Below are 24,097 nucleotides of genomic sequence, written 5' to 3'. Positions count from 1 at the left end.
AAAGAAAGAAAGAAAGAAAGAAAGAAAGAAAGAAAGAAAGAAAGAAAGAAAGAAAGAAAGAAAGAAAGAAGTGAAATGAAATGAAATGTTTTAAATATCTTATGCCCAAGAAATAGCTCATTTTCATGTTTTTGTTTCATGCCTTTTACAGGTATCAAATCCAAGAATAGATTAAAACTACGTGGTGATTAGTAAACTTTGCAGTTCAACTTTTGAATTTTAACTATGGAGGAATGGGGAAAAAATGTTTTATGTTATAAAAAACTATATATTTCAGAAGAAAACATCAGTTCACACACAAGGAATAAAAAAATAAGAAACAAATTTTTAGATAAGCTGTGTTTATGAGCTATTCACCCTACTCTGTGTCCTCCAGTATCACCAATATAACAGTATTTCTTCAGATGCAGCATGAAATCTGCCACGCAATCCAGTAGAAGTGTTGTTTCAATCCTTCTTAATATAAATTCAGGAAGTATGTAAATATATTTTAACTTTTAATTCTTCAACAGTGTGCATTCATTATCAAATTTTAGCTCAAATCAATTTTTTTTGATACTGAATTTAAAGATATGACAAAATCTCCAGGGTATCTTTCTCACTCCATTTCCAAGCATAGATCCCATTAAAATTAATGGCTGTTTTGTATCTAATGGGAATATATATATTAAGAAAGCAGATGATGTAGAAGCAGAAATCTTAGTGGAAACAATAAACGATAGAGGTCACAATTACAATAATTGTCAAATGAGAAATTTAACAGGTGTTTAGGAAAGGAATGTTCCTTTCTTTAAATAATAAGGCCACATGTTGACTCTATTCATGTTGAGTAGAACTATTGAAGCTGGTATTCCAGTGATTTCACTGGGAATCAATTTCCAGGCTGAGACTGAGATTCCTTCATGTCTGTATTATTCTCAGCTGTTCAATGAGTCTGGGACTCCCCAAGGTTGGAGATCTGTGTATGTATGGGAATGTCCAAGGGCCAAGGTTTAATGAATATGACTTTACATGAAAGATCATTGCAGCATTTGGCCAAAAGTTTTCATCACCAGCACTGATTTTACAGTGCAGAAGACAAGATGATACAGTGACACAAAATACTGATATGATCAGATAACTCAGAAATCGGCTTTAACAATTAGTGGTTCTAAGAAAACAAACTTAATACAAAACAAAATACGTATGGTTGTAAAAATCTCCCAGTTTTGTTTTTTTTTTTTTTTTTTCTTAATCTTTGAAGTATAAAAACTTTTTAATTGATTTGTCTTCAAGGTAAAAGATTGATATAGGGGTAGTCGGAGGGATTATTGGACGTATGTAAGATGCAATCTAGGCCCTATGTGGCTTAATTAACTTTAAAATGTAAAAGACTGAATAAAAAAGTGTATTCTAAATATTTTCAATTATTGAAGATTTATGAACTTTTCCTGTTTTCAGCCCTACTTTTTAATCCTGAAGGCATTTCTTCAGTGTGTATACATTTATGCTAATCATATACTACAGCCATGGGTTCCTCTATCAATATGAAATGTTTTGTACTTGCTGTTTTTGTGCATCTTGTATTGTTATGTGCAATATACAAAATAATGTGTCTAACTATGCCATTTATGCTTTTGAAAGAAAAAGCAAATTACTTACTGAGGAGAATGGCATTTGCATGCATGTGTGTCAGCTTTCAAGCCATTTCCCTCTACAAAATATTGCTTTCTACACTTAGAAAATGCATCCATCCATCAGTTACAAACCATTTCAAAGCACTTTATGAATCTACAGAGCAAAATGTACTTATCTTACATTGGCAGTGTCCCAGCTGTTACAAAATTGCTATTGTCCTAATACTTACAAGGCAATTTTAGCATCAGTTAATAATTTTACAGGATAGATAACTCCTAAAGCATTATAAAATGACAGACATTAAACAATAGCAACTTAGCATTTTTTGAAACAGTTCATGACAGCTTAAAAACTAAAGTGATTTTAATGTATAGTCTACGCAGTTTTAGTTTCTCATTGACAATTCCTTTAGAAGATAAAAACGTGAAAAATCTTTTTAAATAGTGGGTGAAAGAATAAAACAAATTTACCTTTAAAACATATTCAGTAAAAATCTCAATTAGGAATAATGTCCCAAATCTCCCTGTACAGATAGTAGGTGACAAGAATGAGAATTTATTTAAGCAGAAGAAAAAAATGATGGTATCATTTAATGGTAGGGTACCACAGAATAAAAAAAAGAATATCTATTCATTAAATCTAATACAAAAAGAAAAACATACTGAACAGCATTTTATATAAATCAGTATGCATTATTTCTTCTAAAAAAACTATCAATCTTAGTTTAAGAGCCCCAGTTAAAGGCAAATTCTAGTTAAACTGTTACCTTTAAACTTGTTTAAGTAGCCATTGTGGCCAAATATTCATTTTTAGTGAGACATTTATAATTTACTTAATGTACGGTACAATCTGTGATACCAAAAGATTTGATGATGTGTAAATTGTAAAGTGTTCTAAACAAATTAAATTAATTGATATTTTAGTTTTTACTTTAGTACTAACCATAAAGAACCTTTTCAGTGCAACTAATGTATATCACAGTGGCCTTTTTCATTAGTGTACTTATTAAGTTAAACCGATTGTACCACTTGCTGTCATACAGCACAGGTAATTGACCGCCTCATCAAACCACTGCAAAAAGAATCCCTTAGTGCCTAATTACTACATTCTTCTGTACTATTGAACACATTAAAGCAACATTCATGTATTGTGTTATATACATCATTTCCCAATAGTATTAGAAGGTCCTTGTACTAGAAAAAAGAGTTCTGATTGCAGTACAGCTATTTTCAACATTCGGTCAATTTAACTTTCAAAACGTGTAGTTCCTTGTAAAACACTTTAAGCAGCTAGTTATCCAGAGTGAAAGAATCAATTAATATTGCAATTCTTCTTTACCAAAATATGATGAATATTAGAAGTCTAAGAAGTTTGAGAAGTGAAATATATCACAGATCCTGGGGCCCATCAAAGCAACTGTTTGGAGTGGTAATGCCATCAGAACAGAAAATTCCTGACATGCTCTTTGTTATTTATTCCTATATGTTTTACCTCATAGAATATTATTTAAAACTTCTTGCATGAAGTAGTCTATTAGGGTAGTGTCTTAAAAGTGATGAGAGAGAGCAGAGTTCAATTACAGATGACATAGCCACATTAGACAAAGTCAAGCTTCCTTGGCTGGCTGAGCTTGATGGTGTACTCCCACAAATAGATCTGTATCACCAAATAATTAATTGGACACTGGCAGAATTATTGAATTGTACTGAAGTTTTCTAGAGACAATGCCCGTTCTGAAAACAATCTCCAGAAGAGCTTGTGCCTTTCAGTAAGCAGCTTTGTGGAAGAAAATTACATATACCATGCCACCACTTGAATTGCTTATTAGCTCACTACATTAAAATAACCTTTTACTTTCAAGTGATCAGCTCGTGTCATGAATCCTGGCAAAAAAAAGATTACACTTCTGGTTAAACCTTATCTTTCTAATTATCAGGGGACAAACACCTGAGTAACTTAAAATAATAATAATTATAATAATAATAGTAGTAGTAGTAGTAGTAGTAGTAATAGTAGTACTAGTAAACAATCAACTTCAGTATATCACCTCCTTTTTCTACTTCCTGCAGAAACTCCTGAAATCCAGATACTACCTTAAAGTAATGTTAAACATCCAGTGGTAACGGTTTTTTTAGATGCTTGTATATACAGGGAGATAACATAATTTTGGAAGAAAATAATGTGCAGAAGCAGCTGTAATAGAAATTTACTTTTATCCAAATTACTATGGACTGTCAGTCTCATCATCCAGATCCCACTACAGTACATAAAAAAAGGGTTCTGGTCTATACTAGAGGAGGAGAAAATTTCTACTGGCTAACCTAAATAAATTCTATTTGTACATAGCAGTAATGATGGCTAAAAGTTACTAATACAATCTTTAAGGAAGAACTACGCTTTCTGCCTAACATTTATCTACTAACGGAGATGTGCTGATATTTTCAGTTTTCACCTAATCTCATCATTTCTGGACTCATAAGCAAAGAACAGGGACAACTAGTCAGTACATGTCAATTGTCTTCTGCCATAATCCCTACCTTGAAGTCAACACCCTGCTAACCCCCTCACCCCCTCCCATCTCCCTCTCTTCCTCCCCCACCTCCCCTCACCCTCCATCAAAAAAAAGACAAAAACATCCACAAACCCTTTCTAGATCTCTTTCAGATGATGAGGATGAGGTAAAAAATCCCCTTCTATTCCCTATCACTGCCTCATCTGAATGGAGTAGCCTTGGTGTTGCTTCAGTCTGCACAGTAGGTACTAAGAGTGTTTCAGCCTGATAGTAATGAATCAATTTTGACTGTAAAATTCAAGTTAAAAAATTTCCCAAATTGAGTATATTTTGAAAACATGTAAGATGCATTTTTCCCTAGAAAAAAAGTACAACTAAGATTTTGGCATTATTTCTTACATTTTTTCTTCCTAATTTCTACTATTCATATAGCAGATTCTACATTAATAATTAGTATCTGACTCATGTCTTCAGGTAACATTCAAGATGTATTACTCACCAGCAGCCTGGCAGCTTCTGCATTTTCTTTCATATTTACTTTGTCCCATATAGATGCTATATTGCAACATTTATTCTTGGCAGAAAGTATCAACAGTTAATTGGTCCTTACTTAGTATATCACACAGAAACAGTGACATTTTGAAATGTAAAATGTAGGAAAAAGGTGTTGATAAAATATATTCTAGAAATAGCAAACAAAGTCATGCACACTCCAGCTAAACATTCCAGGCTCCTGGAAATAACTGTTTTATAGAAACTGAGCCTTTGTAGAAACTGAAAAATGTATTTTAATATTCTTTCCTAATAAGAAAGAATGAATCCTTGCAAAGTGCAAATAATATATTACATTGCTTCTGACTCATTGACAAGCATTTCAAGGGAAAGAGGAGTTTACATTCTCTCTCCCCTCCAAAAATTAACAACTGTTTAAATGCCAGACATGGCAAGTAGGTAAATGTGAAAAATGGAAATTATAATGATGTGGTTATCGCAGTGGAAATAGAGTAATCTGGGTGAAGCACTACATTCAGCTCAAAATTCTCTGTATCACAAATGAGAAAAGCAGCTGAAAGTTCTGTGTTAATTCCTTTGATTCTATTGTTACACAGCTTACATAGTGACGTGCCTACGTCTTTAACAAATCTTCAAGCAAAAATCTATGTATAAACTATGTAAAAGCAGAATTAACACTCCTTAACATAGCTCCACATATATACAGAAATACTTGAAATAAATGAATTTTCCAACTTCTAATGTACATTAACTATTTGGATTTTTCTTAATGTTTGATATTTTATGCGTATCTATGTATAAATTTGCATTTGCTCTTAAAAAATATTTTTTCATCTGTATATATTCTAACAATTGCTTTGAATAAGACACATGAATTGAGATTCAAAGTAATTAGGATAGGAAAAAATCCAAAATATTTTAACTGAAGATTCAAAATTTTTACAGACTTAACATTAATGATTAGAAATATCATGAGGATGTAATACGTGAAAAACTAAAGCTTCTTCTTGACTGAATTTTTGTCATAAGAGATACTACCTCTTTTACTATAAATAAGAATCTGAATAAAATGTGGGGTTTCTTTGCTTTTTACTAAATTTACTACATTTACTGACAATTCTTCTCAATTTTGTTTGATGTAACATGTATAAAATAACTCTTGTAGGAGAGTTGGATTCAAGTAGGTGAACCTTAAACAGCAACTCTATATTAATTCCAGATTTGAAGAGAGTTTGTATATTTGACAGATCTGTGATTATCATTGCCAAATATGTCTTGATGTCACTTCTGTAGTTTAAGTTTTGGTCAGCTTTTTCTATCATTATATTTTTCCAAAGGAAGCTTATTGCAGTCACAGAATGCCATTATTCTAAGGAAGTTTAACAATACGTTAATTTGCTTTATTCTTATTCAACTGTGACACCCTAAATTTGTCTCTTCTGCTTGAAGGCACAGTGGACATTAAACATAGCATTGGTGGTGCATGTTCTGTGTTAGATGGTCAAGAAGAGGCTAATGGCTCGTATTATAGTTAGACAATGCCTGAGAATAGCAAGCCTCTCCACATGTTAGACATTTATCAAAAGCCACCACGGGGGGGGGATAAGGAAAAGAAGTTCTGGCAACAAAGAAATAGGACTTCCAAGCCTGACAGAGAGAAACTGGAAACCAGAAGGGACATAAAGTCCTTATCATAAGAGATCATCCTCAAAAATAGTGACACAAACCATAGATATGGTTTTCCACAGACAAAGCTAGTTATTCCCATTGTAGAACTGTTTCTCATTCAGTAAACAACAACAAAAAACTTTTTCAAAAGACTTCAAAAATCAGTCTTCCAAAAGCTGTATTAGTTTCTTCACTCATTCACAGAAAGTGCAAAAAGAGATTAAAGTTATGAATATATCTGTATTCCAAAACAAAAGGGTTTTTTTCAAGAGAAAATTTTTACATTAAATAAACATCTCCTAAAGACAAACATAATCATTCTTGTGAGGAAGAGATTAAGAAGTCTTACCTGGGTTTTATACATCAAAATAAAGACTACAACCTTATCTTGCTTGCCAACAGAATTGAAATACAGATGACTGGCTTAAAAAAGATGGTTTTGACCTTTTTTGTATTTCTCAAAGTTTTCTGCGTGGCTGTTCTTGAAGATTTTTCAAACTGAGCCATGTGTGAATTCAGCATCTCAAATATTGGAATTTCTAAAAAATTTACACATTCAGTAAACAAAAGTTTTCCTTTTTTCCAATGCACTTTAAGGAAATAGGTTTTTTGGATATATATTGTCACTGAGGAACAGAATGAACTCCTTTCCAACATTTGCAAGAATGCTCTGATTGCAATATCCCATTCATTATATTCACCTTCTCCTTTAAGAATAATTTTTTTAACATTAACTCATGAAGTTTTGAGGATGAGGTTTTGATCTGGTAATGTGTGCTTGCAGCCCAGAAGGCCAACTGCATCCTGGGTTATATCACAAGAAGCATGGCCAGCAGGATGAGGGAGGTAATTCTGCCCCTCTACTCTACCCTCGTGAGAGCCCACCTGGAGTACTGCATCCAGTTCTCTAACCCTCAACACAAGAAAGAAATCAGGCTGTTGGAGCGGGTCCAGAGGAGGGCCGTGAAGTTGATTGGAGGGCTTGAGAACCTCACCCAAAAGGGGCAGGCTGAGAGAGCTGGGGCTCTTCAGCACAAAGAAGAAAAGGCTCCAGGAAGACCTTACAGTAGCCTTCCAGTGTCTGAAGGAGGCCTACAGGAGAACTGGTGAGGGACTTTTCGTAAGGGTATGTAGTGAAAGGATGAGGGGAAATACGTTTAAACTGGAAGAGTGTGGTCTGGTGGGAGGTGTCCATGTCTATAGCAAGGGGGTTTGGAACTAGATGATTTAAAAGTCCCTTCCAACCCAAAACATTCTATGGTTCAGTGGTATTCCACAGGTACTCCACATAACATCATAAACAACTCTGTTGCCTAAAGGGAAGAATGAACTAGCTGGATATTTGCTAGCCTCACAGAGGATACCCAAAATGTAGGATACTTAATGCCTTAAATCAGGAACATCTTTGGCAGTATATTTCCAAAAATTGTGCTTGTTCACATGTCCAGTTGTTAACTCAGATATTCTTTGAAACCCAAAGCCTTTTTGCTGCCTACTGCAAAAGAATCAAAGTGGTTTGTCCTAAAAGAATGTATGAGATATTTCTGGTATTTCTCAAGAAAAAGTATGTGTCTGAGTTCTCTCTTTTGGACAAAAGAATTGTTAACACACCACACAGTGAAGATCTTCTTGATCAGCTCATCCTTGTAAATCAGCAGATTATGACCCGTAAACTGTGTATGGAACTGAATATCAACATGCATGGGAATGAATGATGGCGACATTGGAATATCGTAAAGTGGGTTCCATGAATGCTCATACAGGAACAGGAAGAACACCATATACAATACACATATATGTCAGGACTCATTGAATCAATATGAGGCTGAAGGTGACAGTTTTCTAGATTGCAGCATTACCAGTGATGGGACATGGTATCACAAGCTGAAATCAAAATGGCAGTCCGTGGGATGGCAATGTACGACTTATGCATCAAATAAAAAATTCAAGGTGCAGCCCTTGTTTGGCAAAGTGATGTACATTGTCTTTTGGGATAAGAAAGGTTTGGTCCTTCTGGGTTTCCAGGAACCTAGACAAGCCACCACCTCTGACCACTACATCATGACTCTAACTTAGCTGAAGGCTCGAACTTCCAGAGTCAGGCTAAAGAAGACAATCTTTTTCTTGCAATCAGTAATGCCAGGCCCTATACCAGTTGGCTGATCGTGGAGCACGTTGTCAATCTTGGCTGAACTGTTCTACCACTCTTACCATATAGTCCAGATTTGGTGTCTTCTGGTTTCCATCTGGCCAGTGAAAAATGGACAGTGTGATCAACATTTTCATAGCAATCAAGATATTGTAGCAGTTGTGTAAGAGTGGATCATCTCCACAGACGCAGATTTTTATGAGCGGGCCACACAGGTTCTCATTCATCACTGGTGAAAATACATAGCTAACGGTGATGACTATGTTGAAAAATAATGTTTTGTAGCTAAGAATTTGCTCTGTTAAACAGTATTATTGTGTTCTTTGTACCTGCTGTAGTTTCCATGGAAGTATATAGAAGGTATTAATTTTGGAGTGACCTACATAATTTCAGGCCTGTGTTTCATGGTGAATGCCTTTTCCTTGTGAGAAAAAAAAAAAAAAAAAAATTGAACAGGAATGTAAGATGCACATATCATTCACTGGGGCCAACAGAAAAAACTTGGTTTCCTAATAATGCACATCATAAAACACAGAGACTTTTTAAAATGTGTCTTGAAAATGTAGTTTCTCTGTGTTATCTTTGTCTGAAAATAGCCTTGTTACTTTATAATTTATTTCCATCTTCTTTATTTTTTTTTTAAATCTAAAATCACAGAGAAAATTAAAAAAAAAAAATAAAGGAGGAAAAATATTTGGGCTAGGAGCATTTATTTTCTCAGTCCACATAATCTCACCTGCCATGTTGACCAACTCAGATTAACCAAAACCCATTCTTTCTATGGGAAATAGGCTGTACAGAAAGGCACTTGTACTCTCTACAGACACTGTGGAAAACACTGCTGGTCAATACTATGCAATATATAACGGATAATTATGATCTGAGTGTCCAAATTATAATCAGTTTGACAAATGTCCAAAAGCGTCTTTGGTCTATTTTGTATTTTCACTAAGACAAGGCAATCATACAACCAGACAATTCCATCAGGGAAGCTTGTTAGCTGCTTAGTCTGTTAAACCCTGGTTGCCATAGCATCTAAAGTTGAAAAAGCTGCAGATTGGCATGAAAAAGCATGTCGACAATTGCCCTGTCACAGCATGCAAGCCAGGTCTGCTCAAAGGCAGCACACTACAAGTTTTCTTTCCCAGTTTGCACTACCCCATGCTGTTTAATAATATCCATTTACTGGTATTGGGATTGATCTAGTGCAGTGTAAAATCCACATCTACTGAGATTTTGCTTTTCACATGGGGGAGATTCTTTAACAAATAACCACATAACAATTAATTTATAAGGAAAATTGTAGGAGGCAAATCTGATTTAAGAGAGAAACAATCCAAAATTTTGATGATCAGATGTTAGCAAGTCCTAGAAAGTAAAAAAAAAAAAAAAAAAAAAAAAAACAGTTATTGTTGGAAGGATTTCAAATATTTTTGTAGCTGGTACCTACTATCATGAAACACCACAATACACCTCTTTGCATTTGGATTTTGTATTATCAGAAAAATATTAATATTTATGTTGACAATACTATTTAGCTTTGTGCTTTCTACAATTGAATACATTTGACCAACTACATAGAATTCTATTCATAATTAACATTCACTCAAATAGGAATCAGTGTAAGTAACTAAATATGCAGCTTTTTATTTTCCAATGTAAACCACTTGTGCAAATGTAATTATAAAAGTTAATACAATTGCTAACGTGAAGGAACTTGCTCCTTAAAAAACACACTTAGGTAATATATTCATATTTATTCCCAAATAAGGATCATTACGAAATAAAAATGTACATTAATTGTCTTCATCAAAGTGCTGGATTTTAAAAAGAAATGAAAGTGCAGAACTAGTGCTTTACACAAGTGTTTCCTATCAAAAGTTTACACTTGGTTTATTCACTTTCCCTTCCATTATTGCCTTCTAATCTGTTCTGTCACTTCATTTTACTTTTCCTTCAATGCCACAACTGAAGAAAATCTTGAAAACTTCATACCCGGGAGTATAATTAACCTGGCAAACCCAAGAGGATTTTGGCATGGATCTTTTCCCACATATTCTGATAGACAGTATTATTTCATTTTTTAATCTATCAATATTGTGTAGACATGTTTTACTACACCTCTCACAATCATTAAAGGTCTAAATATATAATCTGAGAAAACACAGGTGAAGTTTTGTCTTTCAGCAAAATTAGCAGTCTATTAAACCACTTCACAAGAAGTAACTCCTTTCACAGGTAATTTTCTAATTTTCTGCATCTTTATGCATCTAATGACAGAATATGTCACTAGGTTAATGTTAAAATGTTAAAAAACATTTTATTTGTAATTTTTACTCTATGTTGCCATGTGAAATGCTGAAGCAAAAATATCTTAAGCTAATAATACTTTTGATATTAAACTTTCTGATATTATTTAATGTCTATCATATCTGTATTTTCCTTGAATTTTCATCATCCTTGTACTGTTTGAAACTTAACCATAGTCATAAATACACAACGAAGCTATGATTTTCTTGAATTTTTACACAAAGTTCCAAAAACTTTTTTAAATCCATATTTGCGTGTATTTATATATTTTTTGAAAATACTTCTGTGTAAATTTTATTGTGAATTTTTAAGCATCTTAACGGTGTGCTGAATGTGCAACTCCCCAGCTGACCACAGTCTACAAGACATTACCACTCAGAAAAACCGGTCACGGCTTGTTCTTTTTTTTTAGTAATTTGGTACTATTCAATAATGAAATATGCATTTACCTGCTGCAAATCAAAACAAAAAGTCTTCATTTCAGGTACAGAACCTCTCATAAAAGTAGCAAATTTTTTAAAGATTGGCTGCATGCTAAAAATACCAGATAAATAAAGAATTTCATAAATACATAAATAAATCAACAACAACATATAGTTTATTACGCAAGTTAACTGGTTGGGATTTCGCTTTCTGTTTTTATTGTGTTACTACTAAGTAAACAGAAATTTCAGGATTATGCCACAAGTATAGAAACTTGGTCATTTTGAATAACTGCATGAAAGAGTGTGCGTGTACATGAAGATGTATTTTACATTAACTTTTTGTAGTAATGTCCAAATTTTCTATCATTTTTTTGATATGAGACTATGCGTGTATAATTCTGGATAAATTGAGTGATACGCAATTATGGAAAGTTGGCAGCAGAGTTTTAGTTTTGCTGTGATGGTAGCTCTCCATGTGGACTCTACAAGAAGTGCTAGGAAGGTGGATACAGTTGGTAACTCCCTTACACTTGTGTACTGCAGATTTACACACACATACACAGAAAAAAAAAAAAAAAAAAAAAAACTTTTGTATTTTCTGCCCATACTATTGGAGGAAAGCAGCACACTGGCATGTGGCAAGGAATGTGACTGAAGAGCTTCAGGCTGTCAGCAAGGAAAATTGAGGAACAACTCAGCAATGTTTCTTCACCAGAGTGAACATTTTCTGCAGAGAGTCAGGCTGTGTGAGAATGAGAAATAATCTCCTTTGCTGTTTGAATATCCTTTCTGAGGAAGGAATAAGATGGTTCTGTAGGCCATCTCCTCATACAAGTCTTGAAATTCACCAAGATGGGCATATGCTGATTTGCAACAGCTCAAGTCAGAGTTGTGAAGTTCCCTCTGGTTGCAATTAATTCTTCCTTGGCATCCCTATTTCTATCAGTAGCGACAAATTGGCACTAACACTGCAAGTTCGTTTTACACATTCTATTTTTATGAGGCTGCTGGTCAGTAAACATGCATTGCATAGATTCCCATTGCACTTTGAAGGCACCCGGTGGGTGGTATTGAGGAAACATGTCCTGTCCTTAAATGAAAAGTCTCCACCAGTGTAAAATCTCTGCACTCACTCGGGATCTTTGCCACATCATGGTGATCAACTTTCCCTATTATTACCAAGACTGTTCTCCTCTTTTTATCTATTAAATGAATATGTATTCATTGCTATTAAATATATTCCCCCAAAAAATAAAAAATTTTGAAAGTGCAGAGTCTCCAGCTATCTATTTTTGTTCTACATTTTCTCTGTTACTTAAAGTGACTAGTGACAAATCATTATCAATTTCCTAGACAATATACAATTTAGACTAAATATTATCCTTGTTATTGGAATACTCATTCAGAAACATGCTTGTAACTTTTTGTCTTCTAAATAAAGCAAAAGAAAGATTAAAATAGAAATTATCACAGTTAAAATATGCTGACAGAAAAAAAGTGTTTTAAAATAGCAGTAAATATAGAGCTTTTACAATAGCTGTGAATGATACTGCAAGTCAAATAGTTCTTTAAAATTACCACTGCCGATTTCCACAAAAAAAAAAAAAATAGATGTTATTCTAAAATCTAAACCTTTTTTATATTTTCTTTGAAGTTCAAATATCAAAATAAAACACAAACATCAGAGCTATTCATATAGAGTGAAAAAAAAAAACATTGCCCTGTAGTAGCTTATATTCTTTTTCTGTTACATTTTGTCTTATTGCAAAATTTTCTTCAACTGGCTGAAAGCACATTAACTGCTAGATAGGCGTCACACTGATGTCTCCATGCTGCAGCTTACAGCCGTGAATTTGCTACGATCTGTTTAATCATCAGTGTATTGATTTTCCTCAGCTTTCCTTCATTTTAGCCCCATAGCAGGCTTCTGTAATTTCCTTTGGACAAAGTGTAACCAAACTGTGCTAAGTGATGTTGATTTGCAGGCAAAAGTAAGGGGGTAAATATAAATTAACAAGCTATAAACATTTTACAAGTGGGGAGTCAATAAAAACAGTGTCTGAGGTTTTTTAAAAAAATGATTTGAAGCAGATTGTTAACAAAGGTGTCCAAAGAAACTGACACGAGTCTGAGAATAATTTTTGCGCTTTGTGATTAAGAATTGATCAGTCTAAAAGCCTCTGATGCAACTGAATCACCCATAAGCTGCTGGCCTGAAAAGGCTCAGCAGGGGCTGGTATTTGTTTGCTCAACTCCCATGATTCCAAGTAGATAATTGGGCTGTGAAGTTCGTGGCAGAATCTGAATTTTCTTTCTTGCTTCCCAGCTGGCTGAGCACTGGTTTATAGACTTCTGTGTACAAATTTAGCCAGCAGCAAACCTCACATCCTTAATGTAAAAGGTGTTTTGTTGTGTTTTCCAGGTGCTGAGTGGAAAGCCTACACTCCAGAAGCTCATTAAAAGGGCCGAGTTACAGTACAGGTTTATTTCTGTCACAGCGTTTCAGAAAACAGTGACAAGGATTAATATGTTTCTTTGGTACTAGAAAAAGCCTGATACGATCCCTTGTGAATTTGATCATCTGTTTCACTGCCTGTAAAGATTCAATCTCCTATTATATCCTGAAGTTACAGCTGTAAGGCAGGCCTGATAAGAATTCAGACAGCACAGTGAGAGCCTTCGCAAAACTAATTGTTTTATTAAGCAGCAGCTTGTTTATTTGCAATTTATTTCATACATCACTCAGAGAACTGATTCTTTTTTAAAAAATAGCGTGTGATAAATATGCTGTACATTATCCGTGACAGGCACTATATTGTATAAATATGTACTAGTAATGGAGTATAAAAATCTCTCAAACTGTTACTTCTACTCTGTTGCTGCTTAAGAATAGCTATTTTTGAACACTTATGGAGTTCCTTCCAAGGCTTTTCATAATTCTGACAGTAAACTCAGATCTACAGATTGTCTAAAAAGTCATCTCCATCTGAAGATAGAGCCTGACGGCATAATTGCATGCTCTGGCCTGAGCTGGGAAAACATCATGATGTGAGTGCTCACAGCCCTGCACAGCCCTGCACAGCCCCTCCTAGCAGGTAACCCTGCTCACAGGCAGTGCTCCCAGCCATGCCCTCTCTTGAAGTGTGGGTTGCAGAGTAAGCACCTGGCACCTACTGACATAGAGAGGTTCACACTCACATCAGAGCCCCCCAGGCACCCCAAGGCAGACCATGTGGGGGTAATGCACCTCTGTTGTTATCCCTAGTACCGTTCTGACCAGACCTAGAGACACCAGTAAGAATCACAAGACACTGTTTTAAACTGCAAGCTAGAACAGATGGGCTTCACTGCATATTTATGAACTACCCGCATAATGGGATCATTCCTAGGAGTAGGCGGGAGAAGGCTGAAAGTCCACTTCCATTTCCTTAGGATTTATGTGACGAAAAAATAATTGAAGCTTGATTGGTGTTCAAGCTGAACCCAGGGCTTACTTCTCTACTTGCTCACGTGTAGTAAAATACATTCATGTGACTTGTCCCATGGTTTCAAGGGAAAACTCACATGAACAAATGTTCAGTCGGTGGTACCAGGGGGGAGCTTTCGATTTTTCTTTTTGTGATGTGTATGTGTGGTTCTCATACCATGTTTCAATATACCATAATTCAAAGCCCACACCATTGTATAGGGAAGTATTTGAGGGCTGTGCTTAATCAAAGAAAGAGACATAAAATATATTCATTTTACTGCATATGTTAGAAATTAGACAATAAAATCACGTTATTCTTAACAGTAGTTCTTATTCCTAATTCCTTAAGTGCCGCACCGGCATTTTAACCTGTAACTGATCATGTACAATACATAGCTATACAGAACCTTGTTTGCAGCTGGCAATTTATTGCCCTCCTGCATTACAACAAAGAAACCCAAAATGGTAGCCAAAGAGAAAACTGCCAGTCAAAACACTCTTGCACTCTTATTCACACTGTTGCTTTCTACCTCCACACTCCATTTTTCTCTAACAACAAATTTAACTTATGAATGAGAAAGGTTAAAGAAAAAATATTTAGTTGCCAAAAACATGGCAAAAATATTATAAAAAGATCTGTTACTGTTAAACACTGTATGTCCTTAGAAAAATGCTAGGAACCACAAGAGCTACACTTTTATCTAAGAGGTAGCATATGTGCCATATAATACATATGTTGCAATCACAGCAACTTATTTTGCATGAACAGCAGCAAACTCTGAAAAAAAAAAAAAAATTTGTCCAGTGCTCAAATGAAAGCTGTCATCATGCCTTCATTTTAAATATGCATTCAAAGGAAATCGGTTTTGTATACCTTCCCTGACAGATCTTTTTGGACAACAGTACCTGTTAGCATAAAAAGAAAAGAAGCACAATTATATTTTTCTATTATAAGATGTTTTGAACAGTTCCATAATGTCATCATTTTTATGTGGAATGAACTATGCTGAATTAAAATAATTATTCTTGCTCACATGCTCTTATTCCATTCTTCCTACGATCACTGAAAATGAGGTTTCGCATTTGCTTCATAGCAGATACTAAACTGGTATACCCTTTAAATATTTGTTATCTAATCATTAACAATCTGTACAATCTCATCATCCACAGAAAATAAATATGAATGTTTTCTGGAAGATTCTGGAAATAATAGGCTACATAGTTATGAACTGGGTATTAAGTATTCAGTGTTCCCTTTTCGGTATGATTGTAAGCATTGATTAACACAATAATAAATCTATTTTAACCTCATCCTCATAGAATTTGCCCCTGTTCTCACTGGGGCATTATTGTACTGGCACTTTATATTCATGTAACAAAATCAGCATCTCTATCCTAGGCTGCTACTCATCTTGGTAACAGACTAAAGCCCCTGTACCATGCCATTTTTCAAAACTAGGGATAGTTTCATACCTGGAGAGCAATAGTTCACAAAGCCACACTTTCTGGGAAGATCATGAAGTCTCGAATCACTATTTTCATACATAACTACATGAAGTAATCTCAGAAACTTGACACGTATAAAAACCAGACAGACTTTTCTCCATATTCCTCCTATTAGAAGGCTGTATTCTAAGCCTTTACGCTGCCAGCAATGATGGCAGATAGCCCAGCTACCAGCCTTTGCAGGTTACATTCTCTTCAGACCTTAGACAAGAATGATTGATATCAGCTTTTTAGAGAGGTCTTCTTCAAATAGCACAGTGACAGTGATCAGAACATTTTAAGATTTCATTTATTAAACAACACACTGATGTGAGTTTGTGTACTATAAAAATGTATACATACAAACGAATCTAGAAAAGACTGTAAAACTGCATTTCAAAGCATCAATTCTATGCAACATACAAAATAACTCCAAATTATCCTGCACTACAGGATAAATGTCTTTTGCTAGCTAGATAAGTTGGTACAGTTTTACTTATGCCAAAATTCATTCTTATTCTTATCACTTTAAATCCAATGTTCTAAATCTCCAAAAGACATGGTGGCATTCAGTTCCAAAAAAGGCTGCCCTGAACTCTTGTAGTCTCAAATTAGCAGTGTTTTTAAATCTATCTGGAAGCTCATGAGTACTTTTGATTCAAAAGTTAATTGAACTGCCAAGTAGTCTCACGTAGTTGAAAGCAACAATGAAATCCTCTGCTGACTAGCCACAGTGATGAAAAACTGACGCTATTCACAGCCATGCTATCATATTTGAAGAAAATGTAAATCAAAACAGGATTTCTGTAAATTTGTTCCTAGACTGCATTGCTAATCATGCTTTATGGATTTGGAGTCTTTTCTTGCATTGATATGTTGAGTACTTATGTCTTTTCTTCTGAGTTGTTATAGAGTGGATACTCCTGAAGCTTCTGATATGCTGCACAATGTAAATGCTCCTAAGATTCTAGGTTATCTTCTTTTTCTATTTTACTAGAAAGAACTGGGTAGTCACAGCAAAGCAACAAGAACACCTTTTTCAAAAGGGTACTTTACTGTCCAAACTGGGGGAAAGATAAAGAAGAATTCCAAAGAAGTAAAATCCTCTAGGAATATGGCATGGGTAACCGCAACATAATTTCAAGGAAAGACAAGTAAATGATTCTTCATAAAGGCTTTTAAATCAACAAAACAATAATTATTAAAAATAAAGCAGAAGAACTTTCCCTCTTCAAATAAGAAATTGGCACAACTGTTAAGTGATTTTGCAGTTTAACACACTTCTGACTGATCCCTTATCTTCATGCCATATATTTTTCCTCCCTGACTCTTTGCCAACATTGTTCAGTCCTCACAGAATCTCATCGAGAGGGACACACGAAATGTACAGTCAGGCTAGCCATGAGGAAAGTACTTGGTGACACAGAGCCCTACTTTGTGATCCTTTAGAGCTCTTGGGAATGCAAGTGTTACTTCTGGCAAACAGATGAAGAGTTCTCCACAGACAGGCTACACAGCTGCTCTTTAGCCACATCTTTGTGTGTGAAATACAATCTCCAGATCTTTCATAGAGCCTAGCTGCTGAGTTTACCTATTCAAGCTGGGCAGTGGAGTGAGACTAAGGTTTTATTCAGTGCTTAAATATGAAAATGACTGTAATATGTGTGATGGACAAGGACTTGTAGAACAGCAACTCCAATAGATCTGAGTATTTGCACACATACAGATTCTATTCAAAGCATCTGTAGGCTATAGAATGTTATCAGAAGACTAATATATCCCAATCAGACAGGATTTATTTATAGAGAACGCTCTTTTCGCAGTGTTAGATGCCTCATTAACTTGATTCAGCTTGCACACAGCAAAAAATATTCCCTCCCTCTTCAGATTTTTGATAGGGAATTATAATTTCTTGTTTCATTTGTTAAAATCCTTTTGCTATAAGGACATTTCAGAAATGCTTTATTGCACATGACTTTTTAAAATGCCAGAGTATTCATTTTGCCCAAAATGCTTTCCTTTTGCTGATTTCCTCTTAAGAGAAATACCAAGTAGGACTGTCCTATTTCTTCTTTTCATTTGCCTCTTCCATAAAACATTAATAACCAACATTTGATCCTCCTACAGAAAAGTTCATGGTAGCAATGTTGAAAGACTGGGTTATACATCATGCTATGACCAGATTATAACTTTGATATATCACTGCTATTGTCACTATAATATTGCAGGAAATTAGACAGTAATAATTTAAAGTATTATCTACATTTAAGTGCAAATACATTCTTTGGAGTTTCACGGAATCCAGGGTTTTACAGAACTTAGAGACTTTAAACTCAGCTTTTGAAGTTAGTGTGTGGAAGCATAGAAGTGTTATCAGCAGAAACTGACATCAAGAGAAACAGGCAAAGGAGTATAACTCCATTTTTGTTAGCTTACTGTTTTTCTCTTAGTTTCATAGAGCAGCAGACTCCCAAATCTCTTCCTCACTTGTTTTAACTTCACAGTTCACTGTCATTACTGATTACAATTACAGATGGAGCAAATGGAAAACATCCAGAAAAATATATTTTGTGAATATATTGAATTCACTGAAATTGCAGTCATACACTTGCCCAGAAGAGAGTATCCTTAATGACTGAAGCACAATAAGGATTAGGATCAGTTTGCTTCTGTGGGTTTGTTAATCAAACTCTTCTACCTTAAAATCTTTAAGATCAATGCAGCCTTCTTTTTTAGCATCTCTTACACATATACACACTCAAGAATTACATGCGTTCAAACTATTGGCACTGTAAGTCCAATTCTCTTTTCTTAACCATTCTATTTTTTCAGTTTCTGAATATAGAGAACTGTCCTTTAGGGATGAATTTCTTTTTGAACACCATATGGAATATATGAAAATAATTCTTTCCATCACAGGTATAATTGTTGCAATGCTGCTTAAAGGAAGATCCCATTCTCTAAGTATCTGTGCAAAACAATTTTATTTTAAAAATACAGTAAAATACTAAGTCACTTTAGTGTCAACTAAACTCATCTAAAGACTTGTTACCCAGACGAAATAGCAAAATCTTGTAATTTGGATGCAAACTATTATGACATTACAGTGGCTTCTTAAAAACAAAAATGAAAATCATGTAAGTTTTGAACCTTCGATTGTAATTTTTTTAAGTAAACTTTATTTTAGAAATAGTAGATCTTGAAAATACGATCTGGATCAATGTAATCCAAAGGAAAAGTAAATATCTCTAGCTCTGTTCTTCCCTCCCCCTCCCTCTCTCCCTCTCATTGTCTCTCCAGTTCTCTATCTCTAAAAATGTGTCATATTTTTAGGCAATCTCATGATTTCTGCACCCACGACAAGGTTTTTGAACATTTCAAGTATGTGCATAGTGTTCTGGAATCCAAAGAACTTTGAAACACGATGAAATTATTACAAAGTAATCAGTTATCGAGTGTGATCTGATCTCTGGTAAATACGCCTCTGAGAAGTCCCATAGCTCACGTGATAAGGACAATGAGATATATTGAATTAGAATTACAGCAAGAATATAGGCTCAAATATTTAAGCCAGAAAAGTTGATGCATTGCCTCCCAATAAACATGTTACTTTTATTGCAAAGTTGTTTCTGCTCAAGTTTTTTAAGATACAAAGAGTGGAGAAATTTACATATCCACTGCAAGTAGTATTCAACACCAAATGGATTAAAAAGGAAATTGATCTGTTGACTTCCCTACAATATCATTCTTGGTTCCCCATAACCCGGAGATGACAGGGATTTCATAGGCTGTAAATGCCCTAGTCCTACACAAAATGTGTGGACCATACACCAATCTCTCTCTAAGAAATATGAAAATGTTAAAGATACTTTTTCAGCTACACAGGTGTGTTACATTCTCTGTAAGACTGCATCTTTCATATTTTAGCAATACATCCGTACTGCATTTCTGTTTGTATTTCCTTCTTGGGTGAGTTAATAATAATGATGAGCCTGTGCAACTTTCTCAGTAATGAACAAACCTGCCATTAAAAAGACTGTTTAACCTAAAACATATAACTAGGATAAAAACAGCAGTAGTTCGTGAATGAGTCTGAGTTTCCATGGAGGTACTATAGATCTTGCTTGTGTCTTAATTAGCTTTTCTGGTGTTAAAAGTGCATTCTGGCTAATCTGACAATCTACTGATGGTTCAGTGTTATAAAATAAGCACGGATTCCTCTTTCTTCCTGTATATATGCTGAAATGATCTGGATGATCATAAAGCTGGAACCTGCAGTCAGCTGATGTATACACATCATACCACATACAGCACTCATCCAAACAAAATTTACTCAAATACAAGGTCTGGGAAAGTGAGACTAATAACAATAGCACTCCTATGTAAGGAAAGAAACCCCAAGGCTTTTGATATGTGTATTTGCAACATATACTTTTAAATACTAGCCAACCTCCTCGCAGTCAAGAACTCCAGTTATCCTCAGTTTGTAAGCAGTACTTTCCCACTTCTCTCTTGGATTTGATTCACTTCTTTACTGTCATGTCTCAACTTCAGGTTCTGATGCTTGACCACATCATATGTTGCCAGACTTTCTGATAGTTGTATCAGCAGCTTAGAATGCCCAGATCTGGATAAACCCTTCCCTAGTGCTTTCTCTTTGAACAGACTTAGCATTTTTATCAGAAACTGTATGCCCTTGCCTTCTCTGCATAGATGATATACATGTTCTGTAATAAACAACAGTAAGTCAGGCTTAGTTTCTTCCTGCAACAGCACACTACAAAAATAGCCAGAAAATGTTACAAGGTGTTCTCTGCGTAGAAAACTAATGCTGTTGCTGGGGGAACTAGCCTTCATTTATGGTATTGTACTTTTTCTCTGAATACTAATCCAACATCCTTATATGATATTTTGTTGTCTTCACATTTTCTAGGGATGTTCTCAGTTATCTGTGCTCTTATTGCCAGAACTTCAGGCCTTTGGTTCATATGAAACTATAATCTCTTTTGTTCCAATGTGGATTGCAATTACGGTAACTTTATTTATTTGCAAATACTAGAACAACTAACATGTCAAATAACATCTGATAGGTAACTACTGATGGCCTGCTACCTCTGTTTTAACCATTGCTAAATTCAATGACAAAACTAATCATGTTAACTGGAGTTATTTTGAAAACAGATTCAGATAATACAGACTAAAATTGTGTTCCTTTATTAGATATGGTAGGCTACTGTGAAATTATTCCTCCTGCCTCAAATAAGTGCCAGTAATATTCCAAGAGTTTTGAACAACATGCACCAAAGATATTCAGATGTTCGCGCAACAATGTGGGAGTCCGGATAGATAGACAGATAGACGCACCTCAGAGAAATTTTGTTGATGTGGTGGCATTCATGGACTATAAAAAAGCAACCCCCACACAGACTGAAGTGAGTCAGGCTGATTATAAAATGCATGGGATGCAGCCTTCTACATTTGACTCTAAATTCCCATTCATTCTACTAAAAAAAAAATCTTCATTTGCTCAATCTGATTTGAAGATTGTTAAGACCTTCTGTGGTCAGTGTGAGCAATAGCAAAGCATGCTAAAGCCTTTAGAACTTACAGATTATTGACTTGGATTGTAAAAGGTACTTTTGAACTACCAGAATGGGAATTAATTTAAAAAAAAAGACATGAGTTAATGTGTCTAAGCAGCAGTAACAGATTAGAGTGATAGAATGGCTCTATGAGGAAAGATGTAAAGGATTGCTTTCACAGAAAATCTGAAAGGAAGAACATTTTGGGGGCAATGGAATGTGAAAAGGTAAATTGCAGATCAGAGCTGGAGGAAAAATTCATGAAGAAGCTGGGGCTCTCTGGGTCATGAACTGCGTGGAAATACAATCTGATTTGTATGCAAAGATAAGATTCCCTATATGATTTGTCAGGTTGCCATTAGAACTTCTCAGTAGCCATTCTTTATCCTGGGAAAAAATGAATATATTTAAAACAGTACTAAATTCGGACAGAACTGCAAGATTAAATCAGGTTGCACTTCAAGGCATGAAGTTTGAGAGAAAAGTACATCATTCACTCAGACTGCTGAAAAAGTAAAGCAATATCAAAAGCATAATACCAGAATATTTTAGGTACTAGCAAGGCAAAAATTAAATCATCCTCTGCTTACCTCCCGTTTCCAATGTGACTCAATGAATTCTGAGTCAGACCCTTTAGCACTGAAGTCAAGGTGCCACATCCAACTGCACAACTTCCACTGCTCCTCTCTCACAGTCAATCTCACCATCTCACTTATAGTCACTCTCACCTACATGCCAGGACTCTGGTATAGTACGAAAGGCAGTGTAGCATTAAAGGCTGTGCAGTATTAAAGGCAGAAATAGTTAAAAATGCAACTAGAAAAAATGATAAATGCTTTGAGAGATGTACTTCTGTAGTCCTTAGTCAAATCTTATTTCAGATTCTGTTTTGTCTCATTTCCATTTAATTATGATTTGGATTTTATCCCTCTAAATCTGTAATTCATTATTACCACAGCATATCTGGGCTTTTTTGAATGGCACTAATTGGCATTCTTGTTGGCAGTCTCAACAAAGAGGCCAAAGACTGAAAGCACATGGAGAATGAATTGTCACCTTCTTAGAAACAGACCTTAAGCAGAACACAGACATGGTGGAGACACAGCATTTGTGGTCACTGCTCATGCTGAACCTGCTTACTGGAGGCCAGCTAGAGATGCCAGCACCCCATCAGCCCAACTCCTCTTCAAGGTTCCTCACACACAGCTGCCTGCAGGACCAGAGGGTGGATGTATAGCAGACTTCATCCTCAGCTGATGATCTTGCCATCTTTAAAAGTAGAAAAATTCAAATATATAATTAAAATATAAATGTCCAAATACCTGCTATTTTCAGATTCTGATGCAGCATAAATTGAATGTATTCCCATTGATATTGAAATGTAAATGTAAAACATAAATCCAAAAGGTAAAAAAAATGGCCAGCCTCAAAAAAGATAACGTTTTCATCTATGCAGAAGATAATGATACAATATTCAAGTTTTCCACTCTAAAGGTAATATTTTTTGTCTAAGTCAACATACTTTACCATTTTTTAACTTTTCTCATCACATTTTTGACAGCAGGTTTTCCAATTTTGACAGCTTTTAAAAAGTAATTTTAACAGACGAGTGATTTCTCCTCTCAGCAAAGTCAGATTATGTGAAATGTCAATGTAAAAACTATATACTGTGACACATAATCATTTTTCATTGAATTTACTTATTAATTTTACTTGCTATTACTAATAAAATCTAAGTGCTTAGCTAATTGTGTTGCTTATTTAATTTTTAAAAGGAATGTATTTTAAAATTGCATTTTTTTTCTGGCTACAAAATTTCACAGAGGCAGCTATAATTTGTCACCCTTCCAATTTAATTGGAATAGAAGAATTACTATCACAATTGATATTCCCAGCTGAGAGGCCAAAGACTGAATCAGCAGGAAGAGGTTAAACCAATCCTTCACCCATAAGGGTGAGATGCTTTCATTCAAAGGTTGGGACCTATCTGCAGGATTCTACAGATTTTTAGGCATGATGAATGTACTCCACAGAAAGCTGGAGGCTCTTCTTACCTGCGCTGTTACCTGGTCACCCTCAGTAAAAGTAAGCTCAGCAAAGAGTAGGAAGAATCAGAAAAGGAATGAACAGCTCAGAGTTTTCACTTCTAAGCCAAGCTCAGTTCAAGAGGTTCATCAATGACTTTGGACCTGCAGCTACCTCAAAAGCACTCCAGTGGTTCTAAATAAAATTTTATACTGCTGTTGTTCAGTGAGTTTTATTAATAATTATCTGCATCTGAAATTCAAATTCAAAGGGATTTCTTATTTCTTTTCTGTAAGAAGGAAGGAAGGAAGGAAGGAAGGAAGGAAGGAAGGAAGGAAGGAA

Source organism: Lagopus leucura, unplaced genomic scaffold, assembly GCF_019238085.1.
Source record: "Lagopus leucura isolate 7727_CA_CO unplaced genomic scaffold, USGS_WTPT01 Super-Scaffold_1, whole genome shotgun sequence".
Taxonomy (NCBI): Eukaryota; Metazoa; Chordata; class Aves; order Galliformes; family Phasianidae; genus Lagopus; species Lagopus leucura.
This window is presented reverse-complemented; position numbering follows the sequence as displayed.